The sequence below is a fragment of the Balaenoptera acutorostrata genome, chromosome 4, assembly GCF_949987535.1.
Source record: "Balaenoptera acutorostrata chromosome 4, mBalAcu1.1, whole genome shotgun sequence".
Taxonomy (NCBI): Eukaryota; Metazoa; Chordata; class Mammalia; order Artiodactyla; family Balaenopteridae; genus Balaenoptera; species Balaenoptera acutorostrata.
Genome location: NC_080067.1, coordinates 16105904 through 16120020, shown reverse-complemented (window position 1 = coordinate 16120020; position 14117 = coordinate 16105904).

The window sequence follows — 14117 nt, the reverse complement described above, 5'->3', positions numbered from 1 at the left end:
CCTATAGACAAATGACAATGAAAACAGGACAATCCAAAACCTAAGGGATGCAGCAAAAGCAGTTCTAAGAGGGAAGTTTATAGCAATACAAGCCTAGCTCAACAAATAAGAAAAATCTCAGATAAACAATCTAATATTACACCTAAAGGAACTAGAGAAAGAAGAACAAACAAAACCCAAAGTTAGTAGAAGGAAAGAAATCATAAAGATCAGAGCAGAAATAAATGAAATAGGGGCTTCCCTGGTGGCACAGTGGTTAAGAATCTGCCTGCCAATGCAGGGGACACGGGTTCAAACCCTGGTCTGGGAAGATCCCACATGCCACGGAGCAATTAAGCCTGTGCGCCACAACTACTGAGCCTGCGCTCTAGGGCCTGCGAGCCACAACTACTGAGTTCACGTGCCACAACTACCAAAGCCTTTGCGCCTAGAGCTCGTGCTCTGCAACAAGAGAAGCCACCACAATGCGAAGCCTGTGCACTGCAACAAAAAGTAGCCCCCGCTCGCCGCAACTAGAGAAAAGCCCACATACAGCAACGAAGACCCAACACAGCCAAAAATAAAATAAATAAATTTATAAAAGCAAAAACAAAAAACTTTAAAAAAAGAAAAAGAAATAAATGAAATAGAAACAAAGAAAATAATAGCAAAGATCAGTAAAACTAAAAGCTGGTTCATTGAGAAGATAAACAAAATTTATAAACCTTTAGCCAGGCTCATCAAGAAAAAGAGAGAGGGGACTCAAATCAATAAAATTAGAAATGAAAAAGGAGAAGTTACAACAGACACCGCAGAAATACAAAGCACCCTAAGAGACTACTACAAGCAACTCTATGCCAATAAAATGGACAACCTGGAAGAAATGGACAAATTCTTAGAAAGGTATAACCTTCCAAGACTGAACCAGGAAGAAATAGAAAATGTGAACAGACCAATCACAAGTAATGAAATTGAAACTGTGATTTAAAATCTTCCAACAAACAAAAGTCCAGGACCAGATGGCTTCACAGGTGAATTCTATCAAACATTTAGAGAAGAGCTAACACCTATCCTTCTCAAACTCTTCCAAAAAATTGCAGAGGAAGGAACACTCCCAAACTCATTCTATGAGGCCATCATCACCCTGATACCAAAACCAGACAAAGATACTACAAAAAAAGAAAATTACAAACCAATATCACTGATGAATATAGATGCAAAAATCCTCAACAAAATACTAGCAAACAATCCAACAACACATTAAAAGGATCATACACCATGATCAAGTGGGATTTATCCCAGGGATGCTAGGATTCTTCAATATACATAAATCAATTAATGTGATACACCATATTAACAAATTGAAGAATAAAAACCATATGATCATCTCAATAGATGTAGAAAAAGCTTTTGACAAAATTCAACACCCATTTATGATAAAAATTCTCCAGAAAGTGGGCATAGAGGGAACCTACCTCAACATAATAAAGGCCATATACGACAAACCCACAGCAAACATCATTCTCAATGGTGAAAAACTGAAAGCATTTCATCTAATATCAGGAACAAGACAAGGATGTCCACTCTCGCCACTATTATTCAACATAGTTTTGGAAGTCCAACCAAGAAAAAGAAATAAAATGAATACAAATTGGAAAAGAAGAAGTACACTGTCACTGTTTGCAGATGACATGATACTATACATAGAGAATCCTAAAGATGCCATCAGAAAACTACTAGAGCTAATCAATGAATTTGGTAAAGTTGCAGGTTACAAAATTAATGCACAGAAATCTCTTGCATTCCTATACACTAACAACAAAAGATCAGAAAGAGAAATTAAGGAAACAATCCCATTTACCATTGCAACAAAAAGAATAAAATACTTAGGAATAAACCTACCTAAGGAGGTAAAAGACCTATACTCAGAAAACTATAAGACACTGATGAAAGAAATCAAAGATGACACAAACAGATGGAGAGATATACCATGTTCTTGGATTGGAAGAATCAATATTGTGAAAATGACTATACTACCCAAAGCAGTCTACAGATTCAATGCAATCCCTATCAAATTACCAGTGGCATTTTTTTTCAGAACTAGAAGAAAAAATCCTAAAATTTGTATGGAGACATAAAAGACCCCCAATAGCCAAAACAGTCTTGAGGGAAAAAAACAGAGCTGGAGGAATCAGACTCCCTGACTTCAGACTATATTACAAAGCTACAGTAATCAAGACAATATGGTACTGGCACAAAAACAGAAATATAGATCAATGGAACAGGATAGAAAGCCCAGAGATAAACCCACGCACCTATGGTCAACTAATCTATGACAAAGGAGGCAAGGATATACAATGGAGAAAAGACCGTCTCTGCATTAAGTGGTGCTGGGAAAACTGGACAGCTACATGTAAAAGAATGAAATTAGAATACTCCCTAACACCATACACAAAAATAAACTCAAAATGGATTTGAGACCTAAATGTAAGACTGGACACTATAAAACTCTTGGAGGAAAACATAGGAAGAACACTCTTTGACATAAATCACAGCAAGATCTTTTTTGATCCACCTCCTAGAGTAATGGAAATAAAAACAAAAATAAACAAATGGGACCTAATGAAACAAAAGCTTTTGCAAAGCAAAGGAAACTACAAACAAGACAAAAAGGCAACCCTCAGAATGGGAGAAAATATTTGCAAACGAATCAATGGACAAAGGATTAATCTCCAAAATATATAAACAGCTTATGCAGCTCAATATTAAAAAAACAAACAACCAATCAATAAATGGGCAGAACACCTAAATAGACATTTCTCCAAAGAAGACATACAGATGGCCAAGAAGCACATGAAAAGTTGCTCAACATCACTAATTATTAGAGAAATGCAAATCAAATCTGCAATGAGGTATCACCTCACACCAGTTAGAATGGGCATCATCAGAACATCTACAAACAACAAATGCTGGAGAGGGTGTGGAGAAAAGGGAACCCTCTTGCACTATTGGTGGGAATGTAAATTGATACAGCCACTGTGGAGAACAGTATGGAGATTCCTTAAAAAACTAAAAATAAAATTATCATATGATCCAGCAATCCGACTACTGGGCATATACCCAGAGAAAACCATGATTCAAAAAGACACATGCACCCCAATGTTCATTGCAGCACTAATTACAATAGCCAGGTCATGGAAGCCACCTAAATGCCCATCGACAGATGAATGGATAAAGAAGTCATGGTACATATATACAATGGAATATTACTCAGCCATAAAAAGGAATGAAATTGGGTCATTTGTAGAGACATGGTTGGATCTAGAGACTGTCATACAGGTGAAGTAAGTCAGAAAGAGAAAAACAAATATCTTATATTAAGGCATATATGTGGAATCTAGAAAAATGGTACAGATGAACCAGTTTGCAGGGCAGAAATTGAGACACAGATGTAGAGAACAAACGTATGTACACCAAGCGGGGAAAGTGGCGGGGGGTGGGGGTGGTGGTGGGATGAACTGGGCGATTGGGATTGACATGTACACACTGATGTGTATAAAATGGATGACTAATAAGAACCTGCTGTATAAAAAAATAAACAAAATTTTAAAAAAAGACAATTTAAAAAATTAAAGTTTCATGCTGCGTAATTGTAGTTATTAAATATGAAATCACTTGGTATATTGGCCTCTTCTCTCAAATCTCAAAATTACCTGTGACCTCAAAATGGCTGGACAAAAATAGCCACCACAACGAACCCATCTGCCTAGAGCTCCCGTGGCTTCCCCTGAGGACCTCAGTGCTACCTGCCATCCACTCAGTCTTCTGAGCTGAGGAAGCACCCTCCCTCTCAGCCCAATAGAACTTGACTTGCTGGCCTACTCCCCAGTCTGGGGTTTGAGGGAGGTGCCTGGCGTTGCCTCAAGGAATCATTGATTAGCCCCCAGTCAAATGGTTACACAGAGGAAGAAAGTATTTTGATGGGTTGGACCAACCTCCTGTGTGGAGTTCATCCAAGATGGTATGATTCTGGGGTCTGCACCTCGCTCCCGTCAACCCCAGGGCCCATCCTCAGGCAGACATCTCCATGCAGTGGGATGCCCAGCCTGAGAAATGCCAGAGGGTAGAAACTGGAAAATTTTTGTGAGGCTGCTGGGAGCTTTCACCCTTGTTGGCAAACCTCCTCCTTATGGGTCTCTGTGGGTCTTGGCCCTGGAGGAGCAAAGAGCATGTCACGTATTTGTAACCAATTGTAAAATAATATAAATCAATAAGATACAATCAAAGGTTATGTATTAAAGCTGCTGCTAAACGCAGCTCAATGAAGAATACCTCTGCTTGTAAGTTCTCAGTAAAATGGCAAAGTTAATTAAAGGTTCTTAGTGATGCTGTGCCCTTCCATCTCCCCTAGCCCCACATCCATGACAAAGAAGCTCCGATACCAGCTTACCCTGTCCTGCTCTGCCAAACTGCAATGGCTCCAAGAATGCTTATCACCATATTCCAACTCAATTCCCAGGTCCCTGGGTCCTCACATTCCCCAGGATGGCCTACACAAAAGGGAACCTCATTTCCTGGGTGTGGAAAATGTGCAGCCTGAAAATCTCCTCCCTTTACCCTTGAGTGTGACATTTGGATGAAAACGACCTGGCATTTGGTCTTGCCTGACCAGCCTCAGTGGAAGCTGACTCCAGGTGCATGTCGACTTTGATAACCTTCCGAGGTTCCCGAGGACTTCCTGTATTCAGTTCCAGTTCACTCAAAGCACTGTCCCCAGAGTCCCCTTCCCAAGCCTGCTCCTTCCTGCACTTCATTTAGGGTCCTCTCCTGGACCCTTGCTCTGTCTGGCTCCACCCATGAGACTCATGGCCCCTTTGAGATTTGGTGGACATTGGAATGGTTTTGAAAGATATGATTTAGTGTTTTATAGGTTTATTTTTACATACCTTATTTCCTCGTCTAAAGGCAAATAGAAAGAAGGCAAAAGGAAAACTACAGGTAGGAAAGTAAGGCAGGGAGAGATGAAGCTAGTACAAAAAATGCACATCCAAATGCTCTGGAAAGTTGCTTTTGGAGGTGGGGACAGGGCAAGCTCAGAATGAGCTGCCTAGCATTTTTCCCAGATGATGTCACAGGAAATTTTGATTTTAGCCACTGATGATGAAGATGATTTGGGGGCCATGTTTGGATTGTTGCCCCAGACCCTCACAGTCTTGTGAGTCTGAGCTGTATGAACAGCTGTGCCTCCTTGCATCTGGAAAGAATCATGCCACCACAAAGCTTCTCTGTCTCCCGCACGTCCTGTATCTCCCCTCTTTGGACTTTTTCATTGGCCATTGCCTCTTAGAATGTTCTGCCTTCTCCTGTCTACCTGTGGAAGTCAACCTGTTTTTTAGGTCTGCCATCACTTCTTCACCTTCTCAGGTGTCCAGATGGAGTTAAACTCTGCCTTTCCCAGGTTTGCACCTCTCTTAAAGCACTGATCCCAGCCTGTGCTAGTCACCTTGGTATTTGTCACTGGCTGGCTGTAGATCTTTGAGAGGGCAGGGACCCAGGGGATTTTCTTCCTGAGGCTACATCTGAGCTGGTACTTTCCCTTAGGTATAGAATCAGTCAGAATCTTCAAATTGAAAAGCTCCAGGGACTTGATGACCTCTAGCACAAACAGTTCCTGAAGATGGGGTAGTCCTGGTCCCTTGGTAGAAAGGAGGGGATTAACAGTCTCTGGATTACTAAGGCCTCATGGACTCAGGGCCTTCCCCAGTGTCCTCAGTTCTTCTGCTGGGCCACCTGTGCCTTCCTAGAACCCCCTGATTCCATGAGCTGGCCTGGTCTATGGGTCCCTCCTTCTGGTCTTCAGTCCCTGTGACCAAGTAGCCAGCCAGCCAGAGCCCTGGGGCATAAGCATCTGAAGTCAGCCTGCTTGCCTGCGCCCATCACAGCCTGCCCCAGGCCCTGCCCTCAGGCACACCTAGCTCACCTGGTCCAAAAAAGAACTACTTATCATTCCCTTCCTTTTCTGCTTCTCATCCTACGCACCCAGCTGCCTTGGGCAGAGCCCTAGGGTCATGCTAGAGTACTCCTTGTTCCTCACGGTCCATCCCGTTAATCACTAAACCCTGCCCTCCAAACCAGGGTGTTTTTTTCTGGATCAAAAAATCAGATCAGGTTATCACTCCCCTGTTTAAAACCATTCAATGGTTACTCATTGCTCTCAGGATACCAGCTAAAATTCTTAACAGGATTTAAAAACCTTTCACCTGGCCCTTTTGAAATAAGAGGTTTTATAATCTTTTCAAAACCAACAAGAATCCTGACACAACCTTAATTTTCCAGCTGTCAAAACTATTTAAGATCTATGAGGTCTGCATTAAGTTGTTAAAAGGTGATTAACTCATCTGGCTTGAATGGGTGTGAATTCCAAGGGAATTGTTTTTCCTGCCCCCTTCTCTGCTCTGCCTGTGACACTCTCCTTAGGTGACTGCTGGTGATAAGGTTCATTAAGGCAGTCAGGGTGGAGAGGACAGTGGAGGGGGCTGGAGGTGGAGTCTTGTAAATGAGATTCCTAGTAATACCAAAGAATGGCCCACCCCTCCCTCTAAAATTCCTACTCTATATCAACACTATGCAACTGTCAGAATTCCTTTTAATGGCAAAAAGATTTGGAAGGAATTTAAATACTCAACAATAGGGGAATGGTATGTAAACTATGGTTGGAATAATATGCCGCCATTTAAAAGGAAGGTTTTGGGCCATTTCCCTGGTGGCACAGTGGTTAAGAATCCGCCTGCCAATGCAGGGGACATGGGTTCAAGCCCTGGTCCGGGAAGATCCCACATGCTGAGGAGCAACTAAGCCCGTGCGCCACAACTACTGAGCCTGCGCTCTAGAGCCCGCGAGCCACAGTTACTGAGCCCACGTGCCACAACTACTGAAGCCCTTGTGCCTAGAGCCCGTGCTCGGCAACTAGAGAAGCCACCACAATGAAAAGCCCGTGCACTGCAATGAAGAGTAGCCCCCACTCGCCGCAAGTAGCAACGAAGACCCAACGCAGCCAAAAATAAATAAAATTTTAAAAAATAATAAAATTTAAAAAATAAAAGGAAGGTTTTGAAGGCTTTGCAACATGAAGAAGCACATATGATGTCACATTAAGTGGAGTGTAGATCACAGTCTGAGACAAGAGAGGTGGTGTAGGGATGGGAGATGGTGACAAAAACATGGATTTTTTAGCTGGATATATAGCCTGGCCATTCAATCGCCCCTACTCTCCCCACACACAAGCTGTGTGATCATCTGCAAGTTAACTTCTCTGGGCTTTGGTTTCTTCTTTTTTAGAAATGTAGATAGTAACACAAGCTAGATTGTCTTGAGTGTTAGATAAGATAATGTATATAAAATTGCCAGGCAGAAATCAAAACAGGAGCTCAGTAAATATCAGTTCCCCTTCTCTAAGTTGTGTGTGTGTATATTTTTAATTTTGTAAAAAGACTTTAAAATAATTAACAAAATTAAAGAATTTTATTTTCTGAACCATTTCAGTTATCTGTTGCTGTGTGACAAAGCAGCCTACAACCTAGTGGCTTAAAACAACAACCTTATTGAAACCGTGCACCTCAGATTGGGACTTGAACCCACGTGCCGGGACTCGAACCCAGCCAAAACCCAGATTGGGACTTGAACCCAAGCGGCTGGGACTCGAACCCAGCCAAAACCCACAGTCTTACAACTGAGATCACACACCTGGTTTCAGGACTTAATGAAGCTCAGGTTCTTGATGTCTCTTCACAGAAATAATTCAGTGAGAGACAAAGTGATAGGTAAGAAGTGGATTTATTTAGAGAGAAACACTCCACAGACAGAGTGTGGGCCATCTCAGAAGGTGAGAAAGGCACCAGGGTATGGGGTTGTCAGTTTTTATAGGGGTGGGTAATTTCCTAGGCTAAAGAGTGGGAGGAGTATTCCAGCTATTTCAGGAAGGGACTGGGATTTCCAGGAATTGGGCCACCACCCACTTTTTGATCCTTATGGTCGGTCTTGGAACTGTCATGGTGCCTGTGGATGTGTCACTTAGCTTGCTGTGTTACAGTGAACATATACTGAAGCTCAAGGTCTGGTGGAAGTCGACTTGTCCACCATCTTGGACCCATTTGGTTCTAATCAGTTTATATCATGTCCTCGGGCTATGTCATTCTTTCAAAGGTTGTGCCCTGCCCCCTTCCCTCCTGTTTCACTATTATCATATCACACAATTGTCACAAAAGTCAGGAATTTGTGCAAATCTCACCCAGGCAGTTCTTCTGCTTCACATGGCATTAACTGAGGCCACTCCATGGTATTTATCTGGTGACTGGGCTGGTCAGGAGGGTTAAGACAGCTTCCTCATTCACAGGTTAACGCCTTGGTGAAGATGACTTGGCAGGCTGGGCTCAGCCGGACTATTGGCCAGGACAGAAGTGAATCACAGGAGGAGAACTTATAATATGCAAATGTGTGAAGTTGTGAAAGTCCAGAGCAAGTACAGGCAGACCTGGGAGATATTGTGGGTTCAGTCCATACCACTGCAGTAAAGCAAATACTGCAGTCAAGTGAGTCACATGAATCTTTTTGGTTTTCCAGTGCATATAAAATTTATATTTACACTATACTGTAATCTATTAAGTGTGCAATGGCTTTATGTCTTTACTGTTAAAAAGTGCTAACCATCATCTGACAACGCATGGTTGCCATAAACCTTTGATTTGTAAAAATCACAATACTTGTAAAGCACAATAAATGAGGTATGCCCATACTTCAAAATAACATGGTACTTTGGAGCCTCAAATGAAAGAAAGCTTATATCTGTGTGAGAGATTCTGAAAAGGCCCTCACATGGACCTTTGAGGGTGTGGGAGAGTTCCCAGGCCCAGTTGGGATGGAAGGCATCTTAGAGGAAATAAAAAAGCACCAGCAAATGTGTGAATGTGGGAAGGTAAGGGACCTGTTTGGGCATGAAGGAGTATATAGATTCGGCATGAGGTATAGTCACAGGGGTAAGTCTCAGTAAGCTGTGCTGTGAAGGATCTTTGAATGCCAGGGTGAGATTAGATCTGTTTCACTTGATAGGCAGAAGGGAAGTCTCACCTGGCCTGAGTGAAAAAGATTCCCACAGGGGTCAGGCAGGGATGATAAGTGAGTCAAATAGTCTGGGTATAAAAATAATCAACTTGGAGGCAGCCACTACTCAACTTTGTCATAGTTACCATTCAGGGATATGAAGCCACTTGGCCAGAACCTTTGATTTTCCGAAAGAAGTTAAAAAAAAAAATCCAGATTCTTAGGGAAAACTTTTCACTTAAAAAAAAAAAAAAAAAAAAAATATATATATATATATATATATATATATATATATATATATATATATATTTATTTATTTATTTATTTATTTATTTACTTAGGCTGTGCCAGGTCTTAGTTGCAGCATGCGGGATCTTTTAGTTGTGGCGTATGGGCTTCTTAGTTGCGGCATGTGGACTTAGTTGTGGCATGCAAACTCTTTAGTTGCGGCATGCATGTGGGATCTAGTTCCCCGACCAGGGATCGAACCCAGGTCCCCTGCATTGGGATCACGGAGTCTTACCCACTGGACCACCAGCGAAGTCCCAAAACTTCTCACTTTTAAAATGTTTACCACTACAATATGAAAAACTATGGGCCAGATGAGGCCTGTGGGTGTCTGCTCTCCTTGGATATTTGTAGGGCTGAATTGTGTTTGGAAGGGTGGCTGGGGCAGAGGGGGTGGAGGGAAGACCAGGGGACGGCACGGCCAGAGGACTTAGCTACTTTTGTTTTCTTTCTATCCTGCCGAAGAAATCCAAGGGAATTCATCTCCAAAGTTTTTGCATGTGTTTTTGGTTTTGTCTTCCGGAATCCTCTCTACCCTCGGGCTGGTTTGCCAGGGAATTTTGGATTGGGCCTGGCAGCTGGTTCTCACTTTTCAGGCCTTCTCACTAAAAAGTCTTATATATTCCATCCTCTTTCAGTGGTTTGCTGCTTTGTCCCGGGGTGAGGCCTCATATAAGCATGTGTGTGTGTGTGTGTGTGTGTGTGTGTGTGTGTGTGTGTGTAAGAGTTCTTCCTTCTGAAGAATTCAGAATTAACAGCAGATCTTCTGCGCTGGGCTTTCTGAACCTGGCAGGAGCTGACCTTTATGGAAACAGAACCCTTTGCCCGCTGTAGACTTGAGGGAGGCCACTGACTGAACTCATAATCTTGGCTGATTACCTTGCACCCAGAGGTTATCAGCAAACCTTCGTAGAGGAAAATGTTCTACTCTATTATGTCTATACGTTGGGATGACATAACATAGTGGAAGAAATATTAGAAGCAGCAGAGCTAGATGAGAATGTTTTATTTGCTGGGTGACCTTGGTCCAGTCACCTCCCCTCTCTGCATCTCAGTTCCCTCATCTATAATGTTATAACCGCAAGTGTTCACCTCCTCATCTATTGTGAGGATTCAGTGAGACTATGGATGCAGAAGTGCCTGACACCCAGCTATGCTGCATCAGAGGAATAAATGAAGGTATCAGAGCTAAGGAGATGTGGATTTAAATATTGACTCCACTACTTTTCTTATGATAAGACATCTGTGTTCACTACAAAGCAATCATCACCAAAAGTCTGGTTACCATCCATCACCATACGATTGACCCTCCCTCACCTATTTCACCCACCCCCCAAACACCTTCCCCTCTGGTAACCACTAATTTGTTCTCTGAGTCTGTGAGTCTGTTTTTGTTTTGTTTTGTTTGTTTGTTTAGATTCCACATATGAGTGATATCATATGGTTTTTGTTTTTCACCTTCTATCTTATTTCACTTGACTCTACAACTAAAATAACAGCTACCATGAGTTCAGTAATTACTATGTACCAGGCTCGGTGCATCTTTTAAAATCCTTACAACAACTCTATATGGATGGAGGTATGATTGTTGTTATCCTCATTTTACAAATGAGGAAACTGAGGCACAGAAGGATTAAGTAACTTACCCACGACCTCCCAGCTAAGTGGTGAAACCAGGGTACCTGATTCCAGAGCCTATACTGTCTTTCCAGCTGTGTGAGTTAGGACAAGCGCTGTAATCCTTCTGCTCCTCAGTTTCTGATGTATAAAATTGGGAAATCTTTGGGAGGATTAGAAATAATGTATATAAAATGACTATCATGGCAAGTGCCTGGCATTTCATGGATATTAACTTTTTACTAACTGCTCAGTGTTATGGGTTGAAGTGTATTCCTCCAGAAGATGTTGAAGTCCTAGTACCTAGTGCCTATGAATATGACCTTATTTGGAAATAGGGTTTTTGCAGATGATGAAGTTAAGATGAGGTAATTAGGATGAGAAATTTGGACACAGAGACAGACACAAAGGGAGAGTGCCATCTGAACCTGAAGGTAGAGATCGGGGTGATGCATCAACAAGCCGAGCAATGCCAACGATTGCCAGCAAACCACCAGAAGCTAGGGTAGAGGACTGGAACAGATTCACCCTCACAGCTCTCAGAAGGAACCAGCCCTGCTGACACCTTAATTTGGACATCTAGCCTCCAGGACTATGAGAGGATACCTTTCTGTTGTTTTCAGCCACCCAGCTTGTGGCACTTTGCTATGGCAGCCCTGGGGATCTAATAGGTCAGTGAATGGTACTTGTACCTTCATTTACTCTGCAATGTGTCTCTGGGTCTCTGGGTGCACACAGTAGCCTGCCGCTGAGCACGCCGGGTGCTCTGCGCACGTGCAGCCCTGCAGCCTAACTGTACACAGAGTCAGTCTAACATATTAGGAGGTGGACCAAGGTCAGCTTTTTGAGATCCCACCTGCCTTTTGTGCTTCCCTGGATTAAGTTCCAACTACTGTACTCTTATGCTATCCCAGGCAGGGCAGAACGTCTTCAATAAACTCATTCAGAAGAAGGCGCTAGTGGATAATTTGTGCCTCCCAAATGAATTAATCACACTTGAAAGGCGAAATCTCAGATACCTTGGTGCCTGGTTGGAAGAGATTTTAGGTTAAGACCCCTCAGACCCCCACAGAATATCTGCATGTCTGACAGGCCATGCACCCCGTGCACTGCTCTCTGCACACAGATATCCATGGTGCCAGAGATCAAGGGATACTTTCTAGCAGAGAAGGTGATTTAAGCAGCCCAGGAAAGCACCTCAGGTCTTCAGGGAAATCAGGACAGCCTCAGAGAGCATTCAGAAATGGAGAGGCAGGAGGACTTTGTGAGCCCAAGAGATTCATTGTTAAAACTTGGAAAACAATTAAGAGTTGGAATGAACTGAAGCAGCAGCAACCAGGGGCCCTGCCAGGCACTGTTCTTCAGGAACTCTAGAAGCAGAATTCCCTCAGGTTGATTTTCAGGGAAGGAAAAGAAATCCCCAAACAGAAAGACCATCACAGCTGTTTAAAACAGGGGGACATCAATATCTGTTAGCCACCCCTGTTCCTGTTATCTATTAGGGGGTAACAGACCACCCGCATAAGTTACCTATTGCTGTTTAAAAAACTACCCCACATTGAGCAGCTTAAAATAATCAATATTTATTATCTCACAGTCTCTGGGGGTCACCTTACTTGGGTGGCTCTGGATCAGGGCCTTTCATGAGGTTGCAGTTGAGCTGTTGGCTGGGGCTGCAGTTGGCCCAAGGCTTGACTGGGGCTGGTAGAGTTGCTCCTGAGATGCCTCCCTCATGTGGCTGTTGGTAGGAGGCCTTGGTTTCTTGCTCCCTGTTGTCCAGAAGTCTCACTTCCTCACCACATAGGCGTAGGGTGACCAATCATCCTGGTTTGCCCAGGACTAAGGGCGTTCTCAGGATGTGAGAATTTCAGTCTAAAACTTCAGTCCTGGGCAACCTGGGGACAAGTTGGTCATCCTATGTGGACCTCTCTCCCAGGGGCTGCTCAGAACATGAAGAGTGACTTGAAAGAGTGGCCAAGACAGGAGCCACGAGGTCTTTTATCATCTAACCTTGGAAGTAACCTACCGTGTACATCACTTCTGGTCTATTCTATTGGTCACACAGACGAGCCCTGGTACAGTGTGCAAAGTGACTATACAAGGTGTAAATATCAAGAGGTGGGGATCAGTGGAGCCATCTTGGAGGACCCCAAACTCATTGGTTTAAAGCAACCACCATGTTAGTATCTCTCATGAGTCTGTGGGTTAACAGGGCTCAGCTGGGTGGTTCTTCTGTCCCACATGATGTCTGTTGGACCTGCAGTCTTCGGGGCTCAACTGGGCTGGAATCCCAAATGACTTATTCCCATGGCTGGCAGTTGGTGTTGGCTGTTGGCTAGGAGCTCACCTAGGGCTGCCAATGGGAACGTCTTGGTTCTGCTTCATGCGACCTTTGCACGTGGCTTGGGCTAGGTTCTGAGAGGGAACATCCCAAGAACAAGTGTGTAAGAGCAAAGAAACAGAAGCTGCCAAATCTCCTAAGACTTGAGATCAGAAGTCCTCGAACAGTTATACTGCATTCCACTGGCAAAGCAGTCACAGGGACAGCCCAGATTCAAGGAAAGGGGAAATAAACCATACTTCTTGATGTGAGGAACAACATATGTTTATAGGAAGGGGAGAAATTATTAGGGGCTACTACACTGCCTAATGGGGCTACCACTCCCCAAAGATTGTGCTGCAAGGCCTCTCATTGGCAAATGTGCAAAATCCCCAGGGGTGGAGAAGTATTCCAGGCATTCTTAAATTTCTGCATCTATAGGCCTGGCTTTATTTTTTTTTTAATATTCTTAGTTTAAAAATTACACATGTAACTGTAATGAGCTTCATTATAAATAGAAAATACAGGTAAGCATAAGAAAAAAACCTATAATTCCAATACCTAAAGACAATACTGTATAATTTTGGTACATAGCATCTCAGAATTTATTCTATGCAAAAATAACAATTTTGGGACTTCCCTGGTGGTGCAGTGGTTAAGAATCCACCTGCCAATGCAGGGGACGTCATCTAATCTTGGAAGTAACCTACCGTGTACGGGTTCGATCCCTGGTCCGGGAAGATCCCACATGCCGTGGAGCAACTAAGCCCATGCACCACAACTACTGAGCCTGCGCTCTAGAGCCTGTGAGCCACAA